Below are 11,414 nucleotides of genomic sequence, written 5' to 3' on the forward strand. Positions count from 1 at the left end.
CGGTGAAGGCAAAACCAAAACCTGATCTTTGGACTTGAAGACTTCTCCGATAATCTTCTTTGTTAGTGAAGCCATAACCAAATCTATTAACAAAAGGTTAGGGTAGGGTTTCGTTGATGATCATAGAGTAACAAAAGGTTAGGGTTTCAGATGATCGTGGAGTAAGAGAACGATAGGGTTTTAGTGATGAATATGGAGGGTTTAGTTGATGATTGGAGAGTAACATAAGGTTAGATTTTCAGTGATGAATATGAACGATTTTAGTGAGGCAGCATAGGGTGTGAGGCAGCGTAGGGTGTGGGTGAGAGAAAAGTGAACGTTTTTCATTTGATTTTTAATTTTATAGATATGCCTAGGACACGAGGTGGCTTAGCAGGATGTGGTGGTTCTTCTGCAGATGATGTACCCAAGAGTTATACACATGGTGCTACACAAAAGAAACCGATAACTTCAGCTCATGGAAGGGGTCAGCATGTTGTACCTGCTTTACCTGACCAAAGTCCACTATCAGGTCATTAAGATGAGTATCTTACTGAGCACGGTGATGCCGTCGTAGCTCAGGAGCAGGAGTAGGAGGTTGGAAATGATGGAGTAAGATTTCCTAGAGGCCCATTTGATACTTCCTTGTTGACTCATTATGTTGATCATGTAGCACGTGTGATGTGGGAGGGTTAGGTTAGTCAAAGGTTTTTATATATGGTTTTTTATGGTTGATATGTTGTGTGAATGTTTTAAGGAATTTTTTTTAGGATCGAGTTATGAAATTGGTCTCCCATGCTAAAGAAATTTAAAGATTTGGACAACCTCACGTCTCTATTCAGCCTTTTATGTTGAATTCAAGTTTATTGCCTTTATGCGATATTTTGTACGATTACCCCGATACTGGGTTGATATTGGATTTTGTTGAGAGATGGCACCCTTAGATAAACAGTTTTCATCTACCTATTGGTGAGTTGACTATCTCCTTAGATGACGTGTGGGCACTGATACATCTTCCTATCATGGGAGAGTTTTGCCTAAATCAACCACTTGATTATGAAGATGCAATAGAGACTTTGATGACACTTTTTGGTGTGGACCACGTTATGGCTACAGATGAGTTGAACTAGTGTCGTGGTTCCCAAGTTAGATTGAGTTGCCTAAGAGACCTATATAACAATTATTGCGTAAACCAACTGTGTGAGTTTGTTGTGCGAGCGTATCTTTTGCACTTTGTTGGGTGCATTATATTTGTTGATAAGAGTGCCACTTTCGTCCATGTTTCGTATCTATAGTTGTTTAGAGATTTGCCTTCAAGTCACAAATATGCTTGGGGAGTTGCTGCTCTTGTCTACCTTTACGAGCAGTTAGGAGATGTTAGCTTTGCATCAACAAAATATTTATCTGGATATTTACCTCTTTTATACGTACCCACATATATTGTACTTTTATTTCTGTTTTGATATCAGTAGTAAAATGCTATGGTAATTTTTTTTAGAGTTGGATATATGAGCACTTCCCTACATTGGGAAGGAAGTAGTTTTGTGGTACGTATGTCGAGATTGAACCTCGTGCTACACGTTATATCACTAGACGAGTACTCTACATGATGTTAGAGCCTAGTTAGATGCTCTAACATATGATGGGGTGATTTGGTCCACATATGGATCACATAAAACTGCTCGACTCCTTATAACAATTTCTATGTTTTCTGGCTTTATCAGGCTTGATAGCATGGTTCATTATCATATGTCGAAACGTGTTTTACGACAATATGGGTTTATACAGCCTATTCCACGATCGCCAAATGCACTTCTTATTGTCGACTTGTCCATTATTGATGATAGCTAGATACACTTCCAACAATATGTCATAATAGAGGTCACACGCGCGTCAGCTCTATTTTCATGTGTTGACGATTTAAGAGGGTGTCCCATCCTTATGTTATACGTGATGTTGACGACAAGTGACCCAGTCTTGTGGTTATGCCATGACTTTGTCGAAATCTACCATATGATATTCCAATGCGTAGGACATCAGAGTCATAATCTTCTAGTTTATTGGTATGTAAGCAATTTATTTGTTAATATTATTATTTTCTTAAAAAATTTACATTATTATGGTCTTATTGCAAGGTGCCATGAAACACATTCCAATCGACCTTCAGAGGATGATAGATTATAGAGACGTTAGTGATGGCATAGTTGCTTGGAATCGGATGCAGGAGTTATTATAGATAGCTTGTGATGCCATGGAAGAAGAAGAAAGTAGAGGAGATCATAGTGTTCGAGGCCGATGACCTTCCGCATCGAGATAGTAGTTTTACTTTATATGTGTATTTGATGTTAGACCTTATATTTGTATTTTGATCTTATATGTGTAGAACTTTGATATTCTATGTCTATTTATTTTGTGTTGTTCTTTATATTGATTAATTCCATTTATGATTAGAAATTATCAAAATCTACTATGTTAACAATACGGGTAAAATAGATTTGTCCCTTGGCTAGAGGAGTTAGCATTTTATATATAAGCAAAATAACTACAAAATTTTTTTGCGGTACATTAAAATATTAAAAATCCTAAAATAAAGTAATAAAGTAAAAAAATAATACAAAAAACAAATATCGGTCCTCTATAAGATTTACATAAGTACGATTAACGACAATCAATTGTAGAAATGCGTGCATCCTATTAGCATAAAACGATGTCCACGCTTTTTCCTTGGGGTAACAATTGTTGGATGGTATCATATCCACCATTGATATAGGACAACCTTCTTGTAGTCAAACCTTTAAACATATAATTAGTTAGTAAAGAAAATAATTGATAGAAATTAATAAATCACTTTACTTGCACAAAATGATAACCATGAACATGTCTGATAGAAATCAGTCAATGTTGACTATGTGTACTAGGTGGGGATGTACACAGTGAGAATATCGTCAAATTTTGAACCGATGACAAATAGACTAGGATTACGTTATATCGATTAGCAATCGCATACCCCATGTCTGGTATAGTCATCCACTTGTCTCGATTAGCTTTTTTATAATTAATGAAATTATAATAAAACAAATTCATAAGAAATGATTATTAAATAAGTGTCAAGAGTAGTGTATATAACTTATACCCCTGATGGTGAATGTTCTACCAAAAACTTTCTTAATTCTTCTAGTCGATCATGGCTTCCAACTAATGTTGCATATTCATCACACCACTAACTAAGTTCTTTGTACACATCATGTCTAACAATATATATCAATGGCTTCCAATAATGCAGCAATGCATCTATACCCATAATATCCATCAACAACCACATCCATAACATCCTCAATGTAAGGTTGATAAATCAAATGGAACTGTTCTAACATGGGTATTCTCTTTTCTTGCATTACACATTTGACCTTCAATTTATTTTCTTTCTTTGCAACAGAGGTATCATGTCTTGAATTCTTAATGAAGGCATCTACATGCTCGAAATATGAGGGATCACACTTTGTTGAATTCTGAGATCGATGACTCTTTTATGTAGCCTTCATTTTAATTTTACTTGCTAGCAGCAACATTGATGTCATCAAAGGGAAAATGGTGTCAAGTAATTTTTGATTGACGATCACCTTCCTTGCAATGTCAACTTCTTTGAAATGATTGAGCACCAGATCAAGTTCCCTTTGAATAGATAACTGCCCTTGTAGTTGTGAAGAGGAAACATTTGATAAGGTCAAGATAAGGCATGTCTAGATACATATCCAACAAATCTTTTATAACTCAATGCCTTGTAAGAATCACTTAAGAGATTAAAACTTCTTTCAAATGACGCCTTTATTTAATTATGTTACAGGATAATGACGTTGTGAATTTCATCCCAACACGAGCACATGTCTCTCATATTGATTCCTAAAACTTTCTTAGGCTCTAGTGAGCAGACTCAACCCTAATACAAATTTTACGAACAATAACATAAACCATATATGAAAAAAAGAAACAATATTTGAGATGCAAACATATATGTTTGTCCAAGCCTTCACAAAGTATTTCTTATAAGGAATGATACACAAATCATTAAGATATTTAAAGAATAGAGGCCATGATTGACAAACAAGTTAAAGGCGATTAACAAGAATTCTATAATAGTGAAGAAGGGACGCGTGCTCTGCAACAAAGGAAGAATGGAACCTTTGTGGAAGAAGAGAACATGCGTATTCTGCAACTGTTAGAGACGAAACGCGACAATGAACACGTTGCCACTACACCACGCAAAGAAGACACTCCAACAATGCGCAATTTTATTTTTAACCCTAACAATACTTATTGTGTTAGTTGATACAAGACAATGCATAAATCACCACACATATATACATACATGTATATCATACCTCATCATCATATAATTGACCATACACCATCATAATATCATATGCATTCATCATACAATAACATCACAAGATCATACCATACTTGTCTCAAGTGATTGGTCAAGTTGGATCCGAATGCAATCCAACCTAATTGATGCTCACCTCTAGTTGTTCTTATATATGTCAATGACGGATCTTCAACAAATACTTTAGAGTATCAAAATCTTTATATAGATGTAAAAAAAATTGTGGGGTGCCAAAATATATTAAAATTATAAACAAATACTTAAAATTATATAGTAATTTATTTATATAAATGGGTGGTGGGGCACAACCCCTATACCCTTACTAAGATTTGCCAATGATATCAGTTATCATACACATATTTGGTTGTGCGTGAAGTATCCTTAACTTCCTTATCCACTACAATCAACAAAGTCCCATGATATTAATTTATCACTTAAAAAATAGAAAGATATGTTATAAGATGTAAATAAAGTTTTCTTAAACACCTTCCACAACTACAAGAAAATCTTAAATAATGACCAAATTTAGTGACCAAAAATAATTAGTCACTATATTGACAAATTTATAAACAAAAAACTATTAGTAATGGTAGTGAAAAATTTAGAGACCAATTCATAATAGGAAACTATTTTAGTTATCAATTTAGAGACCAATTGTAATTTTTTGAAAATAGTTTAGTTACCAATAATTTTTAGTTTATAAGTTAGTGTCTAAATTGGTCACTATAATGATTAATTATTTTTTGTCACTAAATTTGATCATTATTTAAGATTTTTATTGTAGTGGGGACGAGTAACATATTGTATAATTGTACTTGACACACTTTATTGTACATATTGTACTATGGTTATAGCCAAATTCAATTACCAAAGTATTCTAGCGTCTTAGACCAACTCGGTCATCTCAACTTTAATTTTGAATCTTAACTTTGGGTTTCACAATTGTTCTTGATTGGGGTTTTGTCATGTACAAATTCAAAAGTAGAGTTGGTAACGAAAGTTTCAGAAGTTATATATGGAATAATAACACTTTGCAATTACTACGAAAACTTCATATATAACCTTATTCAGCATTAATTAATATTAAAGTGTGATAGCCTTGATTTTGATCGATGGATATTAAGACACAAGTATATGATATGGTCGTGGTTTCAAATCAATCACAATTACTCCATCAAATCAAATACAAAGCTGCACGTTTAATTAATAACATTCAATTTCTCATCAAATTTTTTAGCCAAATATTTAACATTTGGGTCATAATTTTCAAAATTACAATAAAACAATAACTAAAACTTTTAGATTTTAAAAATAAAAATCATTGTTGAGTGTGAAGTCACTCCAATGTGTCATAGTGAGCCACTATGACTTCAGTTCCCATGATTATATCATTAAGTCAAGAACCCAATTTTGTGGTAGGACAATTGGATTTTCAAAATTAAACATAGAAGTTGTCATGTGTTATTATTGAATTAAATTTTCATTTTTAACTAACAATAAGATACTTTATTTTATAAGCTATTAAAATAAAAGTATAAATGTGTAATCCGATATTGCGAAAAATATATATATTTATATATTTATATATTTTACTTTCATGAAACCAGGTATATTTAGAAAAAGCTCGACAGTAAAAATATAAATTATATAATACTTAAAATTTAAATTATTTGCATGATTATTTTGATATGAAATTATAGAGGCAAAATAAAATCTTATTTATATAAACACTTTTGTATAACTTAGATTTCGTAATAAATATATATATATATATATATATATATATATATATATATATATATATATATATATATATATATATATATATATATATATATATATATATGATATACCGAGTTTGGTTGAGCAGTTTTTAAGGTGGTTGATCAAACTGTTGACTTGTGGTCAATCTCCAGGTCACAATGAAGAGTAAGTATAATGCAAAGATTCTCTAATACTAAAGTTAGTAAAGATTTTTAGTGAGTATTTGTTAGTAAAAGAAATTTTTATGAGATGGTTTATACTTCTTGTGATGAAATATATTAACATATAAATATCATCAATGGGTTATATTTCTATACAAGAAATTTTGTTTCTATCATATATCATATATCTCTTAAATATTATATTTCTCTTATTTTAGGGTGGCTAATATATCATATGGATCTCATACTGGAGTCCATAATTTATTAGGCCTGTTTGGGCCTGCTAAAAATATAATTATATTGTAAATATAGATCGGGTAGATACATAAGTCCCCCGAATTTAAAAGTTTAATAACCTTTTGTAGTGGACCGAATTATTAAATGAATGAGATTATATGATATATTTAACTCATGATTGAAATTTACTTGACTTTACAAATTTTTTAGCACGAGATCGACCCATTGTTTGATATATTTAGCTAATGATTGAGATGTACTTAACTTTACAAATTTTTTTGCACGAGATCGACCCATTGTTTCGAACATTGTTGGTCATAACTTTATGTTTTATTGGACACATGATTGGTCCTCTTAATATATGGAATGTCTCTATCCTCATTAATGAGAATTTTAAAGTCATGTTTACAATCTTTAGTTTTTCTTACAAGTGCCTTTTTACATACTTTTTTGACTTATGGCTTCTTTTGATTTGAAATTTCAATTTCGAAAAAATGAAATGCTTGAGTTTGCCGTGTCACAATTCATGTAAAGCATTTTACATTTTATCTTCCATAACCCTTCTCAAATGTTCCATTTTTTATTTACACTTATATTTCTCCCTGTTCAAAGTTGTTATCCTAACTCCATTTTACTTTCTTCCCTATCGTTTCTCTTCACATTTTCCTTCGAATTTTCTCTATACCACAACAGTACACTCTTAACTATGTCATTTGGCTCTTTTGGCTTACTTGCGTATCATTTTTCATTTACAAGGTTTAACATATTTTAAACATGGTTTTTAAAACATTTTTCGAGAATTCAACCAATGGATTCATCTAACATACCTAAGATTCTCACGTTCTCATTCTTTCCAAAATCCGCAAATAGCATATTTTTAACATAATTCATCCATCTCATATATAATCACTTCAGTGACATCATACCACAAACACAATGGCTACATTATCAATAATCATTCAATCATTCATATTAAATATCATCATAATTCCAAAATCAACAACGACAATGAACACACAATAATAACACAACTCCACCACACATAAAAAACACCTCAAAAAAAAAAAAAAACAATCTAGAACATCAATCAAACAATTTACCTGACTTAAAGCGTTGTTCGTTCAAGATATCTAACCACCAACCTTTTCTTTAAGCTTTTCTACACTACATAAAGAAAAGTACAAATAAGCATATTTGAACGTACCTGGAAACTCTCTAACCTATAGAAACTACTCTTAAATCTAAAAGAATCATAAAAAGATTAAATTCATCCAAACGCCAATTCATCAGTGAGTTGAACCAAAAGTGGATTTTAGAATCAATCCAAGGAACTCCAATTTTAGTATGTATTTTATGTTTGATTACTCATGGAAACTAAAATAAAAATGGAGGAAACTGTAATATTTTCTATCTAGTCTAAAATGATAAATGAAACTAATGCAAAGAAGTTAAATAATGCAAATTGACTTGATAGTTGTGCATGTACTTAGTAATTAGGAGGTTGTGGGTTCAAACTTTAGCTTAGAGTAAAACCATAGCATCTTTTTTTTTTATGCCTTAGGGGTGACTTAAGTAGAGGAAGAGTTGGAGATAGGTTCTACAAATCTGGACACAAACAAAGAGGTGTTAATTGGACTTAATTAGGTATTAAGGACTAAATTAAATAGGATATTTAATTTATTTCGATTTTAATTTAACTTTGTTTTAGGGCTGGAAAAAGAGGGAGAACAAGAGAATTTCGTATGGCAGCCAACTAGAGAGTTTAGGAACCTAAAAAGTTGAGTTAGTGAGGTGTTAGAAGGTTGGGAGAAGGTCTCAAGGGTGAAGATCAACGTGGGAGCAAGGAAGAACATTAGTAAAGCAATTGCGTTATGTATTGATGCATGAAAGCCTTCTTCTAACCAAATTTTTTTATTGTTTAACCTCTTGATGTTTGTTGTATGTGATTTTAGAGAGAGTACGTGTGTGCATGTGGTTTTTATAATAATAGAGAGAGTACTCTTTGTGCCTCCATCACTACTATTATTATTATGATTCTTCTTTTTTTGACTTAGCGTGATGTTTAGAGTTTTTCTTTTAAATGCGACACAATTATTATTATTATTATTATTATTATTATTTATTATTATTATTATTATTATTATTATTATTATTATCATCTTATTATTGTTATTATTATTATTATTATTGTTATTATTACTATTAATATTATTAAATTTCTTCTTCTTATTATTATTACTATTATTGTTATTATTATTTATTAGTATTATTATTAATATTCCTATTATTATTTATATTATTATTATTATTACTATTATTGTTATTACTATTATTTATATTATTATTATTTATATATTATTATTATTTATTATTATTATTACTATTACTATTATTATTATTATTATTCTAATTACTTTATTTTACTATTATTATTATTATTATTATTATTATTTTTATTTTTTTACTATTATTTTATTATTATTGTTATTATTATCATTTTTTTTATTTATGATTTTATTTTCATTATTATTGTTTTATTATTATTGCTTCATTGTATTATTATTATTATTATTATTATTTTTCTATTATTTTTTATCTTATTAGTATTATTGTTTTATTATTATTGTTTCATTTTATTTTATTTTATTTTATTTTATTATTATTTTCATTATTATTATTATTATTATTTTATTTTATTATTATTATTGTTGTTGTTGTTATTTTTATTATTATCATTATTATTGTTTTATTGTCCGTGGGATATTTTGGGGCAATGATTATGTCTTCTTCCTAGTTTTGTATATTGTTTGATTATTCAGGATTGTGTTGGACTATGATCCAGTCATGTGATTATGACTGGATAAGCATATTTGATATTATGGATTGTACGTTGAATGTTTTATGTTCTTTGGAACTTGCTCCAAAGTGCCAAAAACTAGTAGGAGTGACGCTACTAGTTTCTACTCTAAATTTTCTCTCCTCCCAGTGCACCCCAATAACCCTTTCTCTTACCCTTAGTTGGTTTGTTAATCATGACTTAATTTGAGTTAATGGCCATAAATCGAAAATGGGTATTTACTGAGCCAATGCACAACCATTCAAGTTTCGTGATAATTCCTATGCATATAGAATTATATTATCATTCATCACGCTCAAACATATAATAAAAATTTGCACAATTAAATAATACATAACTTGGCATACCTAGGACTTGTACCCAAGTCCTCTCAACACAACTAAATACTCTCAACCATTTGAGCTAGTACTATTCCACATCATAAAAGTTAGCATTAAATGTCATAAAGGCTCATACTACCCGCATTTATTAAATAATTATTTATTTAATTATTTATGTTCCTCGGGTCTTATAGTTTCCATTTAAATTGAAAGGCAAACTCATCTCTAAATGGGAGGGGTGGGTGTTGAAGGTAATATGTGGTTACCATAATAATGATTTGTTAGATACTCTAGTTGGTCATCCATTTGCCAATAGGTTGAAGTCCAGTGAACTATCGTTGCTTGTTGATATGATTAAAAGCCAAGTGAAACCTGCAAACATACTCCTTACTCTTAAAAGAAAAAGATGAGTGTAATGTGACCACTATGAAGCAAGTATACAATGCAAGATACAAGTATAAAAGATCATTGAGAGGTTCGAGGACTGAGTTACAACAGCTGATGGTGATGTTAGAATGTGATAAGTATATTCATTTTCGTAGATATGTTGATAAATCTGAGGTGGTAATCGACCTCTTCTAGACACATCCTAATGCCGTGAATTTCTTAAATGCATTTAATATTATTTTAATAATGGATAGCACTTACAAAACCAACAAATATCAGTTGTCATTGCTTGAGATTGTTTGTGTTACGTCAATAGGGTTAACATTCTCAGCCACATGTGCATTTTTATCTAGTGAAAGAAAAAATAATTTCACTTGGGCTCTTGGAAAGCTAAGAGGTTTGTTTATGATGTCTGAGGGTGGTCCACAAGTGATTGTTACTGATAGGGATCTGTCTTTAATGAATGTTGTTGGCACTATGTTCCTTGAATATTATCATCTTCTGTGTCATTTCCACATCCAGAAAAATGTGCAGGCAAATGCAAAATGTTAGTGAACTCTATTGACACATGGGATGTTGTTCTGCAAGCATGGGAAAATGTAATGGACTATGAAGATGAGTCTAATTTATAGAATAGAGGCCAACCTAGTTAGTTCTAGTATTAATTCATTATTTTCCACCTTTGTAATAGACCTTGATAGAACTTAGAAAAAAGAGAATCATTAGACATAATTGATTCGATATGTTAGTTTTAGTTCTTAGTTCTCTTTAGTTTTAGTTTTAGTTTGGGAAAGCATTTTACTTAGAAGTTACTTGTTGTTCAAATTACAATGTGAGAAAAAAAAACAACCATGACTTCGTAGTGTTTGAAAACTTGAACCAAGTTTTATTTCATTGTTTTATTGTAATTCAATCTCTGGCTTTTTTGAACAATTTTAATTCATTGCAATTTCTAGTTATGTATTTTTAAATTACAATCCCATTTACAATTTATGGATTTTATAACTTTTTGCATTTGTAATTTTAAGTAATTTTGTGTTCCAAAAGTTAATTTCCATTGTTTAAAATATGTTTAATTGTTCATTTCATGATCTCATGCATTGCATTGCATTTAGACCCATTTTTGCATTAACCAGTTTAGTCTATTTTGTTGTCAAATATTAGTTTGGATAGTGAATTGGAGATTTCTGGGTATTTTGATACTTCTAAATACATCTTTTGCATAATAAGAATCATTGAAATAAGTTTCATTCATAAGTTTTTGCATAATTCATAGTTTCATATTATATAGGCATTTCATGAAACATCTAGTGAAAGTTAGGGTT

Source organism: Vigna unguiculata, chromosome 11, assembly GCF_004118075.2.
Source record: "Vigna unguiculata cultivar IT97K-499-35 chromosome 11, ASM411807v1, whole genome shotgun sequence".
Lineage (NCBI taxonomy): Eukaryota > Viridiplantae > Streptophyta > Magnoliopsida > Fabales > Fabaceae > Vigna > Vigna unguiculata.